Source organism: Scylla paramamosain, chromosome 4, assembly GCF_035594125.1.
Source record: "Scylla paramamosain isolate STU-SP2022 chromosome 4, ASM3559412v1, whole genome shotgun sequence".
Lineage (NCBI taxonomy): Eukaryota > Metazoa > Arthropoda > Malacostraca > Decapoda > Portunidae > Scylla > Scylla paramamosain.
The window spans coordinates 22139527-22161678 of NC_087154.1; the positions used below are offsets into that span (position 1 = coordinate 22139527).

Below are 22152 nucleotides of genomic sequence, written 5' to 3' on the forward strand. Positions count from 1 at the left end.
AAAAGCAAACAGGGAAGGAAGAACCACCAACCAAAACTCACCACAAACTCTTCAAGTGGTGAAGGGGAGAGAACCTCACCACCACCACCACCGCCACCGCGACTCACCCAGCGGCCACACGAAGCACTGGCCCTGAGACTCCTCCTGTCGAATTTTCAGTGTTGTGTATTTTAAAAGATCACAGAAAACTCACTTTTGTTTATGGCATAGTGAATGAATCGTCTCTTTCTGGCTTAATATACTCGTGTAGCTCGCTCTCTCTCTCTCTCTCTCTCTCTCTCTCTCTCTCTCTCTCTCTCTCTCTCTCTCTCTCTCTCTCTCCGGACGAGAAGACCAAGGTTTTCCTCCATCATGGTCGCCTATTAGAAAATCGCTGACTCTCTCATGTTACAGAGCGGCCATGGTTATTGGAGAGAGAGAGAGAGAGAGAGAGAGAGAGAGAGAGAGAGAGAGAGAGAGAGAGAGAGAGAGAGAGAGAGAGAGAGAGAGAGAGAGAGAGAGAGCAGGAAAGGAAAAGGAGTTGTGCCCGGCTGTTGAGGGCGACGTAGCTCAGTTAAAGGGGAAGAACCGACCCTCCCACAGAGAGAGAGAGAGAGAGAGAGAGAGAGAGAGAGAGAGAGAGAGAGAGAGAGAGAGAGAGAGAGAGAGAGAGAGAGAGACTCCTCCCCTCAGTGTGATTAATTGTAGATCAACGTGAACTTCTATTTGGTAATTTTACGCACGATTCCGTTCTGTCTTGATATCTTGAGAAATACAGAGGAGGAGGAGGAGGAGGAGGAGGGAGAGGTGGAGGAGGAAAGAGAGAAAAAAAAGAAGAGAAAGGAAAAGAAAGAAAAGTAGAAAAAAGAAAAATAGAAAGAAAGAAAAAAAGGAAGTGAAGAACAAGAAGAAAATGAACGAGGAGGAGGAGGAGGAGGAGGAGGAGGAGGAGGAAAGGGAAAAGAAAGAGGAGTAGGAGTTGGAAGAAGAGCGGAACGAGAGGGAGAGGAGGTAAAAGAGGATATAAGAAAAGGAAAAAGGACGAAAAGTTTGACTAAGAGGAAAAGTGTAAAAAAAGAAAAAAAAACTGAAGAAAAACGAGAGAAAAAAAAAACGAAAACAAAACGGGGGAACTGAGATTACAAGCTTTTCCTTGACACAGAAAGAAAGCAACACCACCAAGAACAACAACGCGACGACGACTACCAAGGAAAGCTGAGGGAAATACTTCAGCCAGAAAAAAAAAAGGAAAAAATAAATTCTCTTTCCTTCGTTTTCTTTCCCCTGTGTTCCGACGCTGAGGGGCTGGAGGGGAAAGAGAGAAAGAAAGGTTACCGGCCATTGCATTTCCTCCTCTCTTTCCTTGGTCGCCATTCGTAAACAGCAACAATAACTCACTTGCTCGTCGCACTTGCCGAGGCTGAGGCACCTGGTGGGTCAAGAAACACCTGGCGGAGTCTCACACTTCTTTGCCAGTTTGGAGGACGATGGGGAGACTGGTGTAGGTGGTAGGGGGTAGAGAGAGAGAGAGAGAGAGAGAGAGAGAGAGAGAGAGAGAGAGAGAGAGAGAGAGAGAGAGAGAGAGAGAGAGAGAGAGAGAGAGAGAGAGAGAGTAAGGAAAGAAACATTTTATCACAGAGTTTCGTCTTCATTACCTCGATTCTCACTCTGCTATCCATTTGGTGCTCCTAGTACACACACACACACACACACACACACACACACACACACACACACACAGTTCTGCTTTCCTACCTATAATTTTGTTCTCTGTTTTCTCTATTATTGTTACTCATTGATTGTTTTCGCGTTTAATTCTTTATTTGTTCTCACTGTCCATGTCAACGTGGCCCATTTCCTAATCTCCAAGGTTGATCTTTAAATTAATTGCTCTTCATGTTTTCAGATTGACCACAATTTATTTAGTTGATTCCCAGGTCACATATCAGTAAAACTTGTCAGGTGTGCAGTGGTCACAGGTCTTGTCTTTCAGGTGTGCTAAGTGGGCACATGTCTGGCTGTGACTTGTACTGATGCATCTTTTGAATTTCCTTCACATGTTCTTTGTCAAGTTTATCATTCACAACAAAAAAAAGTTTATTGCTTTCAAAAAAATTATCTTCCATGTTAGTGGCATCGCTTTGTGCGTAAGAATTAAGATTTTTTTTTCTTTTGTATCGACTTGTTTAGGGACTTCTTTTGGGGTCAGCGTTAATTTCTGGCAATTCCTCCGCGGCTGTCTGCATTCAGATGATGTCATGTGCAAACCTGTCACACAGCGGCAGGTCCTGCTATCAGATGACGCGTCCACAGTAGGTGGATAGGAAAAAAATATATGTGGACCAAAGTACTGTCTGGAGACTGTGAAAAGCTACTGAAGCGCCTGTCACCACATCATAGGACTCTATCCAAAGTAAGGAATTATATAAGAAAAATACATAAAAGTTAATCTTATGGCTTGAAGGGAATACGATCAATAGTTCGATAAAGAAATTTAACTTACGTATTAGCAAAGTGACGCGTACACACATGAGTAGCCTTGAAACATCACAGACAGAAGATTGAGTTTTAAAATCAAGAGAAAATACACATATCCACTGCCTCGCATCTGAGTAAAATGAGCGTAATTACCATTAGTTTTTAATAACTCGTTCAATAGACGGAATGCATCTTGTTAACTATTACTTGACCAACAAACCTGCAGGAATGCCGCGCCGATAAGCTCTAATCAGTCAACCGCAACCGTTACAAAGCGTCCACTCAAACGCAGCCTGCATTGTTTCCTGGAGAATGCGCAGGACACAAAACAAGGCTAGGCCACCGGCACGTCGCTGTGTGGGCGTACGTGATGCTGATAGGCGGGGAGAATAACAAAACCAGGACGACGTGCGCCAATTTGAATATCATCATGCTGTTTGACGGTAACGGAGAGTTTCTTGTCATTGGCACTAATAATGAGAGTGGGAGGAGAGGGTAAGGTGGGTGGCTGTGAGGGAATACTGCAGGTGAGGGAAAGGTCATGCAGGTAATGTGGTACGCTGATGCCTTGAGTGACTGAACGGCTGAGGGTGAGGGGCGCGGGGAAGGGGAAACCTGAATGAACGAGTAGTAAAGAGATTATGATTAACGAGGAAACAGAATGATACGCAGGGCAGAAAAGGGAAGTTTACAGCAGGAAAAGAGAAGAGGGAACTCGAATTAAAGGTGTGTGTGTGTGTGTGTGTGTGTGTGTGTGTGTGTGTGTGTGTGTGTTATTTATGTTAATATTTTTTATCAGCCACTTAGTTTTTACAGTATATACACTAAAAATGAAAAATAAGGCCAGCCCCAGGAAGTCGAAGCTTTAACAGGCCCTGAAAGTTTTCTTGAAACTATATACGCAAGTGCAAACAAATACGTACACATCTATTTATCTATTCACTGAGAGAGAGAGAGAGAGGAGAGAGAGAGGAGAGAGAGAGAGAGAGAGAGAGAGAGGAGAGAGAGAGAGAGAGAGAGAGAGAGAGAGAGAGAGAGAGAGAGAGAGAGAGAATGTTAGTACTCTCCCGCCAGTGCGTTACCAATAACAGTACAAAAAATAACATCAAAATCCTAACATTCCTCTCTGTCTTTTCCATGCATTCTCTCTGACCTCTGCATCCAACCACGACCTCCGTCTCCACTACCCTCCCTCCTCCCATGCTCCTTACCCCCGCCGCTCCGCCTGCGCCACTCCAGCGCGCCCCTTCCCGTGCCCCGCCTAGCCAGGGCCTCCCCGCGCGACGCTAACTGACAAGGTAATGAGTGTGGTGGTCGCGTGGACACAAGAATTATAAAAGATTACCCGGCCCGCCTGCACCGTTATGGATGACCGCAGCCATGGCAGCCACCACGGAAGGAGGAGGAGGAGGAGGAGGAGATCAACAGTGATGACAGAAATGAGGGGAAAAAATAAGAATAGGACGAGAGGAACAAGCACAGGAAATAGGGTTGCCAAAACCTTGCAACACACAGATGAATTTGAAGCATTGTATAGATATCAAAGCCCGATATCCACCTGCCACCAACATTAACATAATTATTTCCCCTGCCTCTCCATCCCGTCACGTACCATCCCTTCCCCACATACATATACGTACATATATATCCCCATTCCCATTTTCTCATACACACATCACCCCATGTCCATCACTGCAGACAGGAGACTGGTGACCGTAATTGATGTTTCGTAACTAAGCAATGCAGGGATACGTAATCACAATGAGCCTTGCGAGTAGTTTATCACGCATGGAAATTTTCAGAACAAGACTGTCCCCGTCACCATCTGCTGGTCTACGCTCTCCGTAATTAGCAGTCAAAGGTGCTATGCGATACACAGCAGCAACACTCCGTAATATCGTGAATATAAAGCGTATCTCGTGATAAGTTTAAGTTCAAGATTAGTAAGACTTTATAATAGTAAACATAGTGATAGTTAGTTATATATATCTTTTAATTTATCCTGCACTTACTGCTTGTTTGTCGTGAGGCCATCCTCAGGTGACACTGTCCTGCATGCTGGCAAGCGGTAGTTACCCAAGGACAGTGCCCTCCTCTATGCCCGGCCTCAAGGTAATGAGGCGTTGTGTATCAGTCTCAGCTACGTGTGTGCCGGGATTGCTGCACAGTGAGGATAGAGTAGTGTGTTAAGCCGTTCGTCACGGATGCTGTTGCGGTTATGACCCCGCTGGTGAGGCACTGAAGTAGTCAGGTGATCACGGTCAATAAAATCCTCAGCAGTCATCCGCTCGTGTCCACAGTTTGTCAGTAACTAATTCCCCCGCGCCTCACGACCTGTTTCGGCGTTTCATTCTTGTCGATTCGAAGTACACATGAATGAAGCAAAACTCCTTTACATAGTTTTTCACTATATATACAGCAGATCTTTTGTAATGTTTATCTATTGATGTAAACCTTGGTTATATCATAATTTAAAACCATGTCACTTACATATAATTGCATACTTATAAATATATGTTCGCTCTTCCTTCTTGAGATAATTTCTCGATCACCGTTTCGTGTTCGGTCGAATTAGGAGTATATGGTCAAACCTTCAACTTGTGACCACTTGTTTGATACATTAGTAATTCCTTAGGTAAATGCAAAGGACGAAAAAAAAATCTACCAAAAGGATTATTCTCAATCATACATACACACACACACACACACACACACACACACATGCGTGCGAAAAAAAAAAAGCGTATATATGCATGGAACAACAGGCTACATGGCTTTCGATGTATCCCAGGGCTGTAACTTGACTTCAGGACCAGTTCATACCACTCAGTTTTGCTGCACGCATCACACAGTATGTTTTACGAATCAGCTTGAAACACTAAAGATTGCCAGCACGGTAATCAAAGAGGAAATTTTCATAAACACCGCTCCTATGCTCCCCGTCACTTTCCTATGGCTGTAATTTTATTGAATACATTTCCATCTTCTCTTAAATAAACATTAAGAAAATTAACTCGACGAAATAACTTAACTTCAAGCAGCATAAGTACAACAATGAGTTAAAGTATCTAACCATGGCAACAGTGTACATGTGGAGCTGGAGAGATTCAGAAACTCCGAACTCTTTCGTTTCCGAGACAGGCGCGCTGCTACACAGCGCCGCCGGTTGAGCATCTCGGTTCAGAGTGCACGGACGCTTAGTGACGTCATTGATGACGTTGCTGTACGACAAATAGCACAACAAAACAGTGCAGTCGAGACGGCTACGTAATTAGTCAAGGAGGTTTAAAAAGGAAATTAAAACGCGGTAAACAGCGCCTCTTTTCAAAGTGGAAAGGACTGTTGGGGCACGAGGCTGGGAACGAAAATACGTAAATTACGTAAATAGGGGAAGGGAGTGCACGAGCGTGTGCAGAGGATTATAAACCAATGACTGAAAGGTGTAAGAAGAGAATGATTAGTTAAAGATAACGAGGTTGGAGAATGAGAAGAGAAGGGAAGAAACGAAAATTAACAATTAAGTTCCAGAGGGGAGTTAAATAGAAAAAAAGATGGCATGGGAAAACATTAACAGTAAGGAAAAAGGGAATGTCAGAACAGGGTGGATAGGACAGGGTAGGACAGCGAGAGGTTAACGACATGCAATGACATCGAGACAGCAGGAAGGAACGTAGGGCCGAGGCTACGTAACAATCTGGCCATCAAACCTGAAAATAAAAGGAAGAAAACGTACTCGTATAATCCAAGCGCTTCATGATGTGGTGTTCTGCATCCACTGGACTCAGGGAAGACCAACTAGATTATAGGAGGGTAAGGTCATGCACGCTTCTGTGTCAAAAATATCGAAACAATTATTAACTATTCCTAGAAAGCGGCGCCTGAAATCCACAGCAACGCCTCCATCCCTTCCCACACCCACACACTTTCAGAACCCACAGGTAAAGACCCAAGGAGTTCTAACGAGATTTTATTCCTGGTGTGGAGGAGTTCGGCAGAAAGAGGGACGGCGGGATTGAAGGAGGGGGAAGGGTCGAGGCTGCAGCAGGAACGAATCGAAAATTGAGCGTTGGAGAAATGCGGAAGTTCATAGAAGAGGAGGAGTAGGAGGAGGAGGAGGAGAAAGGTAAGTGGTCATGTGTGTGTCTGTGTGTGTGTGTGTGTTTGTGTGTGTGTGTGTGTGTGTGTGTGTGTGTGTATGTGTGTGTGTGTGTGTGTGTGTGTGTGTGTGTGTGTCATTAACATACTGAAACAACTGTTGAAGGTAAGAGAAATGAAGAGGGTAGTAATCTAGAATCATATAAGATGGAATATCGTGTAATAGAAGAAAGCTTTCAATCAATAATGGAGCTGAGGCGGGACGCATTTTGCCGGTGATCTCTCAGCAGGATTCTAAACCCAGGCACTTTCACATAAAAAATCATACGGACGCAAAAACATTCTTGATTTTATATAGGCCAATTCAAATGCCCAATTTTCTTTCTGCCAAGCCAGTACTGTCGCCTGGTGGTGCAGCAGTTTCCGAGTTGCAGTGCCAGCGAGCCTCATGAAAGCTTGGTGGTCCCCTCAGGGCCGGCAAGAGCATTGATGAGGAAGTGCTTTCATTCAAATGGCTGCGTGTTAATTGCTTTCATGACTTTCGTGACTTGTGAGATCACGTGACTGGTCGCTGGCTGTGTGACTGTGCGTGGCCATTACTGTGGCAAACAAATAAGAGAAATAACGCATTTTTACACATGAATAAACAAAAATTCAACAAGCCTTACATTCACCTTGGTTAGCCAAACACGACGTGACAAAAATATAAAGACATTATGATGCAAGCGGAGATTTTGTTCATACTGACACATTCATCAGGTAACTGCGACGCTGGCTGCAGCGTCCTGAGGCGCGGTTAAACACGAGGAGATGCTCTTCATTTATTTATTTATTTATTCTTATCTATCTATTCTTTTTTTTTTCCTTTTTTTTTTTTTTGCGTCATAGAAAATGAAACAGACTGATACCTAACGCTTCTCTCCAAGAACGTATTCTTTTGCACACCAGACGCAGTGACCTAAAGTTGTTATCAGATTAACTGCCAAAACCCAAAACACAGCGAAGGGTCAGTGTTAATATTCCCTTGCAGAGTGAGTCGTAAGCCACTCAGGGAGGCGCAGATTGAAGACTCGCAGCTCCACTCCCTTAGCCTCAGTCCTATAGTTTGCTCACGCGGGGACTTACTGATCACTGGGCTTGGGCTGAGAAGTGGCGGGGTGCGGGAACTCTTGTGGCGTCCCTGGAGCATAAGGTATTTGCTCTATGTGTGAAAACTTTAAAGAAAACTGGAAAACTGCGTGTTAATCTTGCGAGGGAGCGTCAGGCAGGTGGTGGAGGGGACGAAGTTTGGGAGGGGGGAGTGGAAAGAAGCTTGCGATCCCGGCTGTTGAGGCAAGTTGGGGTGAGGGCGTCTCTCTCTCTCTCTCTCTCTCTCTCTCTCTGCATTGATCAAGGTGTAGCTAGATCTTTATGAATTCAGGAAGTATATTCTTATTCTACGTATATTCACATACAAACTTATTATATTTCCAGATTTGTATAAACGCAACGAGAAGTAGTAACGGCAGCAGCAGCAGCTTTAATATATGAATTACTTTTCTACACACCTACTACTGCACTACTACCACCATACCACCCTCGTCACCACCACCACTACTACAACCACTAGAGCTTCTCATACCTCTTGTCTCTAGTATTTATAAAAATTTCTGCTACTCCTGAAGGCAAAAGTAGAAGAGAAAGGAAAACACACAAACCAGAATCGGCCCCAAACAGCCACACTCGAGAAAACCTCCCTTAGACACACAGCCACGAGGGAAAATATTACTCTTCATCAAGTACTGTACCTTCCCTATGTCCCTCCTCCTTGCCCTTCCTCCTTCTCGCGTGTGCCTGCCCTCTCCACTCTCCTCCCCCTCCCCTTCCCCTGCTCCTCCTCAGTCCTCGTCCTTGTCCGCAGTGTTATGATAGCAGCAATGACGGTCACGAAAATTAGTAACATTAACGATGATATAAAGAATAAGAGGGAAAGGTTAAGAAGAAGGAGGAGAAGGAGGAGACGAAAAAAGAAGAAAGAAGAAAAAGAAGAAAGAGAAGAAGAAGAAGAAGAAGAAGAAGAAGAAGAAGAAGAAGAAGAAGAAGAAGAAGAAGAAGAAGGTAAAGAAGGAAGAGGAGAATAATAATAATAATAATAATAATAAGAAGAAGAAGAAGAAGAAGAAGAAGAAGAAGAAGAAGAAGAAGAAGAAGACGGTAAAGGAGAAAAAAGAAGAAAAAGCAACAACTGGAGTAGCACCAGCAGCAGCAGCAGCGGTGGCAGCAGCAGCAGCAGCAGCAACAGCAACAACAACAACAACAACACTATCAACTCAACCATCAGTCATTCCTTTCCTTGCTCCTCTGACCAGGAATCTACTGTGTTTACTTTCTCTATTCTTCAAGTCTCCTTTTTGTTAACTCATCCGAACACCACTGCTTGAAGCCCCTCCCTCCCTGAAGCTTCCGCCCACACCACCGCCACTGCTATCCGCTCTCATCCACCCACCGACCACGCTATCACCCACATTTCCACCCACCGTTCACGTATGTAACCCGTTACAAGCTCGCTCCACCTCAGTGTTAATTACCGTCACCACCAACCAACACCACCAACACCACCAGCACCACCAGAGCCTCTCCACGCCCTATCACACCATCACACTCAACTCCCCCACCTTCCCTGCGTAACCCCTGCGTAACCCCTGCGTAACCCCTTCCACTGACACGGGTAAAGAGGGAAGGGAGTTTAGGGGGGTGTAGTGGGGGGCGGTGAACCCCTTGAGCACAAAGCCAAAGTTTCTGAGGATGAAAAATTCTTTTCCCGCCGCGGCAATAAATCAGCGGCGGCTCAGCGATAGGCCTACGTGAGAAATGGCGGAATAATTCACTAAATTACACGTTTGTTAGACATCCATTTCTCATGGCGGACCCGCGGCTCGGGCTGCCCACTGCTCGGCGGGGGGAGGGGCAGGTGAGGGGGAGAGGGGGGAGAGGAAGGGGCAGGGCACGAAGGTATGGGTTTGGTGGGAGTGGGAGAAGAGGAGCGAGTATGGAGTGGGTGGTGGAGGAAGGGATCAGGCGGAGGAGGCGAAGTGGAAATGTACGCGTAGGAGGATTTGTGACGCGAGGGGAGAGGGTAGGTAGTGACAGTGAGGCGTGTGGGGGTGAGGGAGGAGAGGGGTGAGGAGTGATGGTGACTGGGAAGGGGAAAGACCAGTGGGTGTGAGGGTAGCACTGAGGGGCACGCGTGTGTATGTGTGTGTGTGTGTGTGTGTGTGTGTGTGTGTGTGTGTGTGTGTGTGGGGGGGGTGGGGGGGGTGGGGGGGGGTGGGAGGGAGACACAGGCGGGCAAGCGGGGAGAACAGGAAGGGAAGAGAAGACACACACACACACACACACACACACACACGCACTCACGGCAGGAATATCGGCACTTGCCTAATAAAACTACCACGCTACGAACCCACGTAACTGAATGAAGAGAAAGAAGTGACAAGGGAGGCCACGATGCATACAAGGCAAAGATTGTAATCGCCGAACACCACACGACTAACATTACTTCCCCACTCCTACCCTTCCCCGTGTGTGTGTTTGTGTGTGTGTGTGTGTGTGATGCTGTAAAGACGACAATGACTGGATAAAATACTGACATGTTGGGAAGATGGGAAGTGAGGAGGTAAGTACTAAATAAGACAGTGTGTGAGAGGGAAGCATTATACAAGAGGAGGAACGAGAGGAGGGAGTGGTGGTATAATAAGACGAAGAGTGTGTGGGCGAAGTATTTTAAAACGAGGTGTCTAGAGGAGGCAGTATATAAATAAGGCGATGCGTGTACTTGGAGGCGTGGGGGACGGGGGAAGCAGGCGGGACCGCGAGAAGTGGCAGCTGCTGGAGGGAGGCTGGGGACCGTGGCGTGGAGTATTGACGGTGAGCGTGCAGGAGCGTGAGGGGAGATGAGTACACAGAGGACCCAAGAACATATGGTTGCAGAAGTTTCCGGTTTATTAATGTTTGTTGATATACATGTAAGGCAAAGGAATGACAATGGACAGTTTTTTTTATTTGTTTTATTTATTATTATTTACTCCTCCATGCCACTCAGGTGATTTTATACTGATGGAGAGAAAAAGCAACAACAATGGAGTGTTAGGATGTGGTATGTAAAAAAAAAAGATCAGGAAAAGAATTACTGCTATATATCGTATTTTTTTGTTAATCATAATCATTATTATTGCTGTTGTTATTATTACTATTATTGTCGTTGTTGATGATGATATTGTTGATTTTGTTGATGCTGCTGCTGCTGCTGTCTTCGTTATTAATAACGCTTGGTCTGCCTGTCTTTCTGTCTGCCTGTCTGTCTGTCTGCATCCCTCTCCCCATAACAATAAAACTGAATTTTGAGAAGAAAACAAACGTCATCGAAACCAAAAGGGTCGCTAACCCCACTGGAAAGAGCAAGGTCTCAAAATCTACTCACAACCAAAATAAAATAAAAAAAATAAAATAAAATAATATATATATATATATATATATATATATATATATATATATATATATATATATATATATATATATATATATATATATATATATATATATATATATATATATATATATATATAATCTAAGTGGCAGGCGGAGCGGGGATGGTAGCGTTGATCAGGTGCCAGCCATGCCCTTCGTAATATTACAGTCAGGGAACATAAAAATAGCATAGAAATAACTTAAAATGAACCATACAAAGCAAACACAAGCAGCAGTGAGTGGGTAGTGGCGACAAACTGCTTATATAGTGAACATCGGAGGAATGCATACTGGGGCGTGAGGAGTGGGGAGGGCCGGATGACAGGTGACGGAAGGAGCGCAGGGACGAACACACAAGGCGAGGACAAAAAGGATTAAAGGACGCAGGTGTAGGATAATGAGCCTAGGAATGAATGAGAAAGCGATGGAGGGAGAGAGGGAGGATGATGAAGGGAAGGTTAAGAAAAGTAAGGAATAAATAAATAAATAAATAAAAAAACTTGAAGTAAGAAAGAAAGAAGGTAGGCAGAATAAAATGCAACGATGAAGGAAACACTGAAGGAGGAAGGAATAGAGTGAGGAAGGAAACGATGGAGGTGAAGGAAGTAATGAGCACAGCATAAGTAAAAGGAGCGAAAGAAGTGAACGAGCAGGAAGGGAGGACGAAGGAAGGAGGGATGGAGGAGTATGGGGTGAGGTAAGGAGTAAAGGGTGAGGAAAGGACTTAAGGGGTTAGAGAGGGGAGAGGGAGGAGGGGAGGTGAAGGGCGGGAGAGGTGGGGAGGTGGACCGGTAGGGGAGGGGAAGGGGAGGGGAGGGAGGGGTCACATCCACCATGCTGCCCCTCTGATCGCCGGTGATTACCCATAATAGCGTAATTACAGGTGACTCGCTGCCCTGCCATTGTTGCAGCATCGCCCAGGAGCCTCCATGGACTCTCTCCCGGGAAGTCACACAAAACTCCGCCATCCCACCGCCACTACCATGATCACCATAGCCGCCACCACCACAACCACCACCACCACCACCACTCTAGCCAGCAGTCCCACCACCACCATCACCACCTCAGCGTGACCCCAGTGTATCATAAGAGAAGATAAGAGAGAAGATTTAACTGGCTCATGAGGCTGCTCGCTGCTGACGCTTCTTTGGGGGATGTGTAAATGTTCGTGTATGTGCATGTGTGTGTGTGTGTGTGTGTGTGTGTGTGTGTGTGTGTGTGTGTATACCGCTCTCTCTCTCTCTCTCTCTCTCTCTCTCTCTCTCTCTCTCTCTCTCTCTCTCTCTCTCTCTCTCTCTCTCTCTCTCTCTCTCTCTCTCTCTCTCTATATATATATATATATATATATATATGCACCTACCTCGCCCTGCATTTAAGTATATATTCAATGGAAGTTTCGGATAACTTTGTATTAACATTTTCTTGAGCCAAAGATGCGAACAAATAACATCAATTTAATGCTGAAGGCGGATCTGGCTGCTGCCTCCCCGCCGTCCCCCTCCCGCCCTCCCGCCATGACAGCTTGTAATTAATCTATTCTAAAGGAAATTCTCCTGCCGGGAAGAGCCGCTCAGTATTCCCCTGTTTACAAAGACCCTTGTAAGTATATCCGGCAATTTAAAACTGCGGCAGGAGCTTCGGACGCCGCGCAGCTTCACCAATACGTATTTTGCGAGATATTAGAAGCCAGTATCGTAACTTTGTATTTGAGTACCAGGCTTATAGCACCAAGCTTGCGTTCCTCTCCTGCTACTTCTTTTCAAGGGGCTTATAATGTCCTGAAAGTGATCTGTGTCTGGGTCGGTGGATGGTTCCCTAATCCAGGAATCTCAGTGAGGCTCAGCGAGGCTCAGCGAGGCTCAGCGAAGCTCTTCACAGCCAGCCCTCGTCTCTCCCTTGGACGCGATTGTGTTGTGGCGCTTTTGTTGATGTGAGTGTCAAGTTTATTTAGTCAATATGGACACGGATAATCTGAGAACCCCCCTCCCCTCTCTCTCTCTCTCTCTCTCTCTCTCTCTCTCTCTCTCTCTCTCTCTCTCTCTGACACCACTCATTCCTCCCTTCTTCCATCACTCTGTCCTTTCTATGCTCCCCTTCCCTCCTCCATTCTACTATCATTCTGTTCTTCCTATGCTCCCCTTCTTCCTTTTCTCCTCCTCCTCCTCCTCCCTCCACGCACTTCACTCGACCACTCTAAATTATCTCCGTCTTCATATTTTGTTAATGGAAGTTAAGTAGTTGGAAGTGACCCTCAGCAGTCCCCTCTAATTGTGCCGCTGTCAATGGGGAGGCAGCGGCGCCCCCACAAATATTTCACCAGCCCCATTGTGCCTGGCTCGGGTCGTTACGAAAGGTTAACAGTTTTGAAAGTAATCCGCTCAAATAATCCTCAATGACTGTAATAAAACCCTCAGATTGAAAATGCACCAATCTTCTTAATCCGTGTGGAATGGTCCGACACACACACACACACACACACTCTCTTTCTCTCTCTCTCTCTCTCTCTCTCTCTCTCTCTCTCTCTCTCTCTCTCTCTCTCTCTCTCTCTATCTATCTCTCTCTCGTACACAGCTTTTCATCCTTACCCTCTTCCTTCTTCAGTTTACTTTCTTTACAGCCGTTACTGTACAAGGAAGCAATTATGGGGTGATAGGAGGCTGTACAGTTTTCAAATTTATCCCCACTCCGCTCCGGAACGCCCAATTATGTTCTCTAAATGGACGGAGGTTGCCTGGTGCAGATTTGTAATGACTTCAAAACTCACCACGCGCTGCTTCCTCGCCAACCTCGTTCATCCCTCGGTAAGAATGACGGCTTACTTCAAAATCTCTCATCATTCCCGCGCATGTGTGAGTCGCGGGTAATCTGTGAGCAAAGTGGGAGACAAGAGTGACGCGGTGTACAGCGCGGCACCCCAGCTCCGTCCATTAGCTGCTATTGTGAGGGTTACATTCGCCTGTGTGTTGACATTTCACTCGTCCGACGGCCGCCGAGACTCAACGCCGCTCCGTGAGAACCGCCGCTGAGCCCACCACGACCCCCCCCGCCCCAGCTCCGTGGCCCTCCCGATGCGAACAGGGGAAGATTCGCTCCTACATCAGGATGTGGGAACATCATGCCTTGATGGAGACGAGAGAGAGAGAGAGAGAGAGAGAGAGAGAGAGAGAGAGAGAGAGAGAGAGAGAGAGAGAGAGAGAGAGAGAGAGACGTTTCATGTATTTGAGTGTTGTGTGCTTTACCTGAGCAGAATGTAGCCTTTTTTTGTTTTCTTTTATGTGTGTGTGTGTGTGTGTGTGTGTGTGTGTGTGTGTGTGTGTGTGTGTGTGTGTACTCTCGCATTCTCGAGGAAAACAATGCTCGGTAAAAGATTAGAGGCATGGGTTTCCAGTACTCGCATCTTCTCTACCACTACTTGATATTCACACATTTTATTTTGCTTCTTCCTCTCTGTAGCTGATGATTAGAGATGAAAAAAAAAAAGAAAAAAAAAAAGAAAAAAAAAAAAAAAAAAAAAAAAATATATATATATATATATATATATATATATATATATATATATATATATATATATATATATATATATATATATATATATATATATATATATATATATATATATATATATATATATATATATATATATATATAATAACAACATAATACCACAGAACCCACCCACGCCTGAAGAAAATTGCGATCGACATTAGTAAGTGAAATTAGTAAAATAAAACAAGGTAATTTTTTTTCAGATAAATATTGAAATACGAAGGTAAGCGAGGAATTAGTGTCCGTTCCCTTGGAGAGCCAGTTGAGAAGGATCGTTAAAGTCATTAACCCAACGAGTTTGTTGAGTTTTCTTGCCCTTCCCGTGATTACTGTTAACAAAGTACTGAGTTAACTGTATGTACAAGTGTTGCCTGCTGCTGCTGTAGATGTGCCACCTAAAAACAACTCATCTCTCTCTCTCTCTCTCTCTCTCTCTCTCTCTCTCTCTTTCTTTCTCTCTCTCTCTCTCTCTCTCTCTCTCTCTCTCTCTCTCTCTCTCTCTCTCTCTCTCTGGTTTTATTGAATTTAGAATTCATAGGTTTTTTTTTTTTTAGGGAGATCCGTTGCCTTTTTTGACAATAATATTGATGAGTAGGTTCATTTCTCTTTTATTCTGGAGCTTCAGTCTCTGCTGAGTGTCTTCCCAGCAGCGGGTTAATTTTTACAGTGGACGGACGCAATTATCACGGTCTAGATAAAGTTGTAATATACTTCCCGAATTTCTATTTTGAATTGCTCAAAAATGTATGATAAAAAAGAAAAAGAAAAGAGTTATTACTCCCAGTGAGGTCTAAAGCACTGGATCAGGGGGTGTTGTGAACGTATCAATAAACCCAGCTGTGACTTCACTGAACGTTTCCCTTTGTGTTTCACAACACAAGGGGGCAGTCACAGCCTGCCCTCTAAAAGACAGCTCTCTTCCTCCACACAAAACTACAAGCACCTAATTACACACACACCCTTCACTCAAAATTCAAAATTATCATGGCGACTCCTACGCCAGACTCGGATTCCCCATCTGGGGAGGGGACCACAAATGTCCCCAGGTCGGGCTGCTTTTCTGGTACCGACCCTGGTACCCTGGCACCGACCAACCCCCCATAAACTTTTTCTTCATTAACTTCTGCAGCATTCGCGGTCTTATATCTAATTTTTAATCTGTAGAACGCCACCTCTCCTCTAATAAACCTCATCTTCTTTTCCTCAATGAAAACACAGGTATCTGAGGCAACTGACAGTATGCCCTTTTCTGTTCCCTCCTACTTTCTCTATCCTCATTTTCAATCCACAGCTGGATGTTACGTCTATGTGCGCAACGACTTAACCTGTTCTCGTGCCCTCGCTCTTGAATCTTCCGAGTTTTCCACCATCTGGCTACGACTACAGAGTCAAATTAAATTTATCTGTGCTGTATACCTCTTACCTAACTCCTCTGACTATAAGAAATTCTTTGGCTACTTAACTCCCAAAGTGGAGCACATTCTGACTCTCTTCTCTTTTGCGGTGATCTCCATTCTTGGAGACTTCAATGTTTACCATCAACTTTGGCTTTCCTCTCCCTTCACTGACCATTCTGGTGAACTAGCCTTCAACTTTGCCATCCTCCACGACCTAGAGCAACTGGTGCAACACCCTACTCGTATTCCTGACCGTCTTGGAGATACGCCCAACATTCTTGATCTTTTCCTAACCTCTAATTCTTCTGCTTATGCTGTTACCTTATCTTCTTCGTTGGGCTCCTCCGGTCACAATCTCATATCTGTATCTTGTCCTATCGCTCCATTCCTACCTCAGGATCCCCCTAGGCGGAGGTGCTAGTTGGGGGAACCTGAGGAGGTATTTTGCTGAATTTTCTTGGAATGACTAATGCTTCCGTGTCAGAGACCCGTCTCTGTGTGCCGAGCACATAACAGATCTGATAGTGTCTGGCATGGAGGCGTACATTCCTCACTCTTTTTTTCGACCAAAGCCTTCAAAACCTTTGTTTAACACAGCCTGTTCTCGTGCTATTCATGATAGAGAGGTGCCCCACAAAAGGTACTTAAGCCTTCCATCACCAGAATCTCATGTGCTTTATATTTCTGTCCGGAACCATGCTAAGTCTGTTCTCCAACTAGCCAAAAGTTCCTTCATTAATAGAAAGTGTCAAAATCTTTCAAGATCTAATTCCCCTCGTGACTTCTGGCACCTCGCCAAAAACATCTCCAATAACTTTGTTTCTTCTTCTTTCCCTCCTTTATTTCAGCCAGATGGCACCACTGCTATCACTTATATCTCTAAAGCTGAACTCTTCGATCAAACCTCTGCAAAAAAAACTCTACCTTGGATGATTCAGGGCTTATTCCTCTCTCTCCTCCACCCTTTGATTGCTTCATGCTACCTATTAAAATTCTTCGCAGTGATGTTTTCCATGCCCTCGGAAGGCTTATGGACCTAATGGGGTCCCTCCTATTGGTCTCCGAAACTGCACCTGCGTGGATGCACCCTGCCTAGTCAAACTCTTTAAACTCTGTCTGTCAACATCTATCTTTTCTTCTTGCTGGAAGTTTGCCTACATTCAGCCTGTTCCTAAAAAGGGTGACTGTTCTAATCCCTCAAACTACCGTCCTATTATTGCTTTAATTTCCTGCTTATCTAAAGATTTTGAATCTATCCTCAACAGGAAGATTCTTAAACATCTATCACTTCACAGCCTTCTATCTGATCGCTAGTATGGGTTCCGTCAAGGCCGCTCTAATGGTGATCTTCTTGCTTTCCTTACAGAGTCTTGGTCATCCTCTTTTAGAGAATTTGGTGAAACTTTTGCTGTTGCCTTAGACATATCAAAAAGCTTTTGATTGAGTCTGGTACAAGGCTTTGATTCCCAAACCACCCTCCTACGGCTTCTATCCTTCTCTCTGTAACTTCACCTCAAGTCTCCTTTCTGACCGTTCTATTGCTGCTGTGGTAGACGGTCACTGTTCTTCTCCTATATTTATTAACAGTGGTGTTCCTCAGGCTTCTGTCCTGTCATCCACTCTCTTTCTATTATTCATCATTGATCTTCTAAACCAAACTTCTTCTCCTATACACTCCTACGCTGACGACACCACCCTGCACTTTTCCACGTCCAACCCTTCAGTTCACCCAAGGAAGCCATAGAACGCCTGACTTCTGATCTCTCTAAAATTTCTGGCTGGGGCAGAGCAAACTTGGTATTGTTCAATGCCTCAAAACTCAATTCTTCCATCTATCAACTCGACAAAACCTTGCAGACAACTATCCCCCTCTTCTTCAATGATCAACTGTCCCCCTCTTCTACACTGAACATCCTCGGTCTGTCCTTTACTTGTAATCTAAACTGGAAACTCCACATCTCATCTCTAGCTAAAACATTTTCTATGAAGTTAGGTGCTGTGAGACGTGTCCGCTAGTTTTCTCACCCCCCACAGCTGCTAACTCTGTACTTATACGTCCATGTATGAAGTATGCTTCACATGTCCGTGGGGGGAGGGGGTTCCACTCATACCGCTCTTCTAGACAGGGTGGAATCTAAAGCTTTTCGTCTCATCAACTCCCCTTCTCTAACTGACTGTCTTCAGCCCCTTTCTCATCGCCGCAATGTTGCATCTCTTGCTATCTTCTACTGTTATTTTCATGCTAACTGCTCTTCTGATCTTGCTAACTGCATGCCTCCCGTGTTATTTATGAAAATAACAAGTTATTTTTTTTAATTCTTTCTGAAATATTAATACTTCGACACCACTTTTTTCCAAATGATACTTTGGAAATTCACCTGAAGGCGATGCTAGCTGATAACATGACTGAAAATACCTTCAATAAAAAAAATAAAAAAAAATGGAGAAGTGACAAGAACATTATTTACCAATCAGCAGGGAGTGTTGCTTACCAGACCAGCTCGGACGAGCGTAATAATGATAAAACACCACTATACTGTGAGGTCCGTGGACCTCTTCACTGCTTTTATTCTCCTGTGATCTTTATCGCCGCCCTTCCCTTCCGTCTAGACAAATCCCCTAATGACTGCTCACGTGGTGCTCTTTGAAGACAATATAGTTTCGTAACTTTCAGAAGCTGGGAAAAGTTTGTGTGAAGAAATAGACGTCCACACTGCAGGTGTGGAAAGCTATTCCAATGAATAAAATTAAAATGAAGCTAATTTACAATTTTTTTTTCTCCATAAACAACAATCATAATGTTCTTTGTCGAATAATTTCCAATTCAGTACACCTTTATTATTCTGTTACCTCAGACAACCTTCCACACAAGCATAAAGGGAAAGGAAGGATAAAGTTACGAAAGAAGGCTCCACACCGGACAATTTGTGACAAATTTTATTTCCTGTAGTAGTGCCTGTAATATACTCGAGATCTTCTGGGCTAAATTGCCAGAATTGCAGCCATCGGTGATATCCGGCTGTTTTCATCCATGAGCCAGACACAGCTGCACAATCAAATGAAGAGAGGATATTAATCTGGCAAAAGTATTAGGTAAGATATGTTATTGTGAAGTAGAATTTTAAGTAATGAAGTAAGTCAGGGGAAACGGACATTTATGGGACAACAGGGAAAATTTTGTATTGCAAACAAAATTTCAGAAAAACGGTTTTTGAAACTTATTGCAGCTTTCCACACAGCTGAGGATCTTGCACTTCAGGGCAACGGTGGAGTTGAAATGGGTTATTTTCGTGTGTGTGTGTGTGTGTGTGTGTGTGTGTGTGTGTGTGTGTGTGTGTGTGTTTAATAATTATGAGATCATTTCTTTTATGTCAAGTAATTATTTTACAAGGGTAACGTATACAATTCTATCAACCCTTAACAACATATCTGCAGTTACCAATCTGAATATATTCGCGTAAACTACTCGCCCATACCGATATGTAAAACATTTGCTAAGTATAACATTGGACACGCAAAGTAGTACCTAAATTCTATTAGAATTTTAGGTGTGAGATGGAGTTTGTTGATGGTAGCTTATGTTAACTGAAGAGCCTAGAATCTTGGGAGGCTGTGGGAAACCCGTGGGTGTTAGGTGGAGGAGGCAAACATGAATCACATACGGTGTTCCACAAAGAAAGTGCGGCAATAACTTAGGGAACTTACCTTACTAAACCTAACCTTAACCTACCCTTCACTAAGGTCGACCACACACCAAAACTGTAATACATGTCAGCTAAATGAAGTACCCGGTGTAATACTGACATGTTCACACCACCCGGCGCTGACCTACTCAATGTGATGTTTAGACGATTAACGAAAATAGTCTTAAACGAACATTAACGAGATCAGACCAACTGAGTACCAAATATGCTCATATTTAATGCTAATTACTACACCGCCATAAACCGCTGGTCATGAAACCTTCATTCACTTGATTCACTAATTTCTGATTCAAGTTCAGGATTCAACAGCCACTTGTACACACATCTGTACGTGTATTGCCTTAACTGCACTGAGGGATGGAAGCTTTGCATTAATAGCTTGGAGTACGGTAAGATTATGAGAGAGAGAGAGAGGAGGAGAAGAGAGAGAGAGAGAGGAGAGAGAGAGAGAGAGAGAGAGAGAGAGAGAGAGAGAGAGAGAGAGAGAGTTTCAAATTCAAATTCAAATTCATTTAATCTCCAGTGAATAGTAATTATCACAGCTTTATATATAGATGTAGATATATTTATATATAGAGGTAGATATATTTTCTACAGTCAAAATGGTATAGTTAAAGTTTTCTCTAATTTTATTACTTATTCAGTCCTCTAAACCTGTCTTGAGAATACTTCACATCCCAGGGCAATGTTGGTGGACATTGCCGGGCAGCCCACACCAGACCAAGCGGCTCGGCACTTCAGGATTTCACCTTTTTTTCTTTCTTTCTTTTTTTTTTTTTTTAACATTCTCTTCGAGTCCTCACATTGAAAGATAAATCCGTATCTATCATCCAAGTTTTTTGGTTAATAAAAGAAAAAAAAACAGCAACACATGTAATAGTTTTTTGTAATCAACCTTTGTTTTTACTGTAAACAGAAGAGTTGCCGCTAATCGTACTTTTGTTTACGTCCAACTAATTCTTTTCCTTAGGTTTTAGTCGAGCCTCGGTAAGTTTTAATTTCTAACATTTATTTATGTATTCCAGAATTGATCATATTCCTATAATTCTCCAATCTTTTAATCTCGTTCATTCCCTCGCAAAGCAATAACGGAAAGTAAACTTGCAGTTCATGGTGATCGCCTTTCCAGGAATTCAGCTCCTTTTTATCATCAGTTATTACAGAATTGTACTACAAGTATAACATTGCAAGGTGTAATTTATATAGCTAATTTCCTTTTTCCGTCTTGTTAACACCAATTCAAATAAAAATAGCTTGTCTTCTTCCCCCATTATCAAGCCTAATAAGCTGTTGTTGTAAGCTTTATTTTTCCTTTTTCCAGTAATCAGTTTCTTAAGTAACTATTCTTAAAGTCTCTTGTTACAACCATCTATATATTTTTCCTTCTTATATTAAATTTTCAAGTCTTGCATGATGTTATCTGTCAGCGCAGTAGTCTCTTGCCTACTGTGTGTGTGTGTGTGTGTGTGTGTGTGTGTGAGTGTGTGTGAGTACATGCTTCCGTGCCTGTGCGTGCGTGCTTCCGTGCCTGTATGTGCGTGAGCGCGTGTCACGGTTGGCAGAACACAGCCTGCTTGAGGCACACAGGGCGCTCTCAGCTTCCCGCTCCATGAAGGGTGTGGGATCGACGCATAGCTAGATAAGAGACTGGACCAATTTTCACCAATTTTCAAGATCATGGTGCCGTGCTGGTGCTTCATGGCAGATGTCAGCACGCACACACTACCGTGACTCCTTATCACCCACCATCTATCCGCCTCTTCCTTTTCCGTTTCCATCTCTCTCTCTCTCTCTCTCTCTCTCTCTCTCTCTCTCTCTCTCTCTCTCTCTCTCTCTCTCTCTCTCTCTCTCTCTCTCTCTCTCTCTCTCTCTCTCTCTCTCTCTCTCTCTCTCTCTCTCTCTCTCTCTCTCTCTCTCTCTCTCTCTCTCTCTCTCTCTCTCTCTTTCTTCCTCAGAAAATATTCTAAAACATGAGGACATGCAGTAATTAGCCAGAAACATACTGGAAAATAATAGTTTGAAAATTCTTATCAGAAAATTTCTGCTAGATATAATGAACTGGTCACATTATTTGTGTATGACAAGGATTGAAAAAAATATAATCGATCTTTTCGATCTTTTGGAACAATGCGAGAGAGAGAGAGAGAGAGAGAGAGAGAGAGAGAGAGAGAGAGAGAGAGAGAGAGAGAGAGAGAGAGAGAGAGAGAGAGAGAGAGAGAGAGAGAGAGAGAGAGAGAGAGAGAGAGAGAGAGAGAGAGAGAGAGAGAGAGAGAGAGAGAGAGAGAGAGAGAGAGAGAGAGAGAGAGAGAGAGAGTGCTCACGAAAACGGGTGTTTCAAAAGGGATCAACTGGAACATTTGCGAATGGAGCCAATAATGTGTCAAAAAAAAAAAAAAAATGAGGTGAAGTCATTACTGTGGGCGGAGCAGCTGGGATGTTACCAGCAG

The 22152-nt window shown here is 43.9% G+C and overlaps 1 long non-coding RNA gene across 1 annotated transcript in view; it reads right to left on the bottom strand.

The window, feature by feature from the left end:
- LOC135099859 (uncharacterized) overlaps nucleotides 1-4757 on the bottom strand; it is a 78020-nt gene extending 73263 nt beyond the window's left edge. The window contains exon 1 of the long non-coding RNA XR_010268403.1: nucleotides 4470-4757. This is a non-coding gene — a long non-coding RNA (uncharacterized LOC135099859). The remainder of the gene's footprint in view (nucleotides 1-4469) is intronic.
- Nucleotides 4758-22152: the final 17395 nt, after the last annotated feature.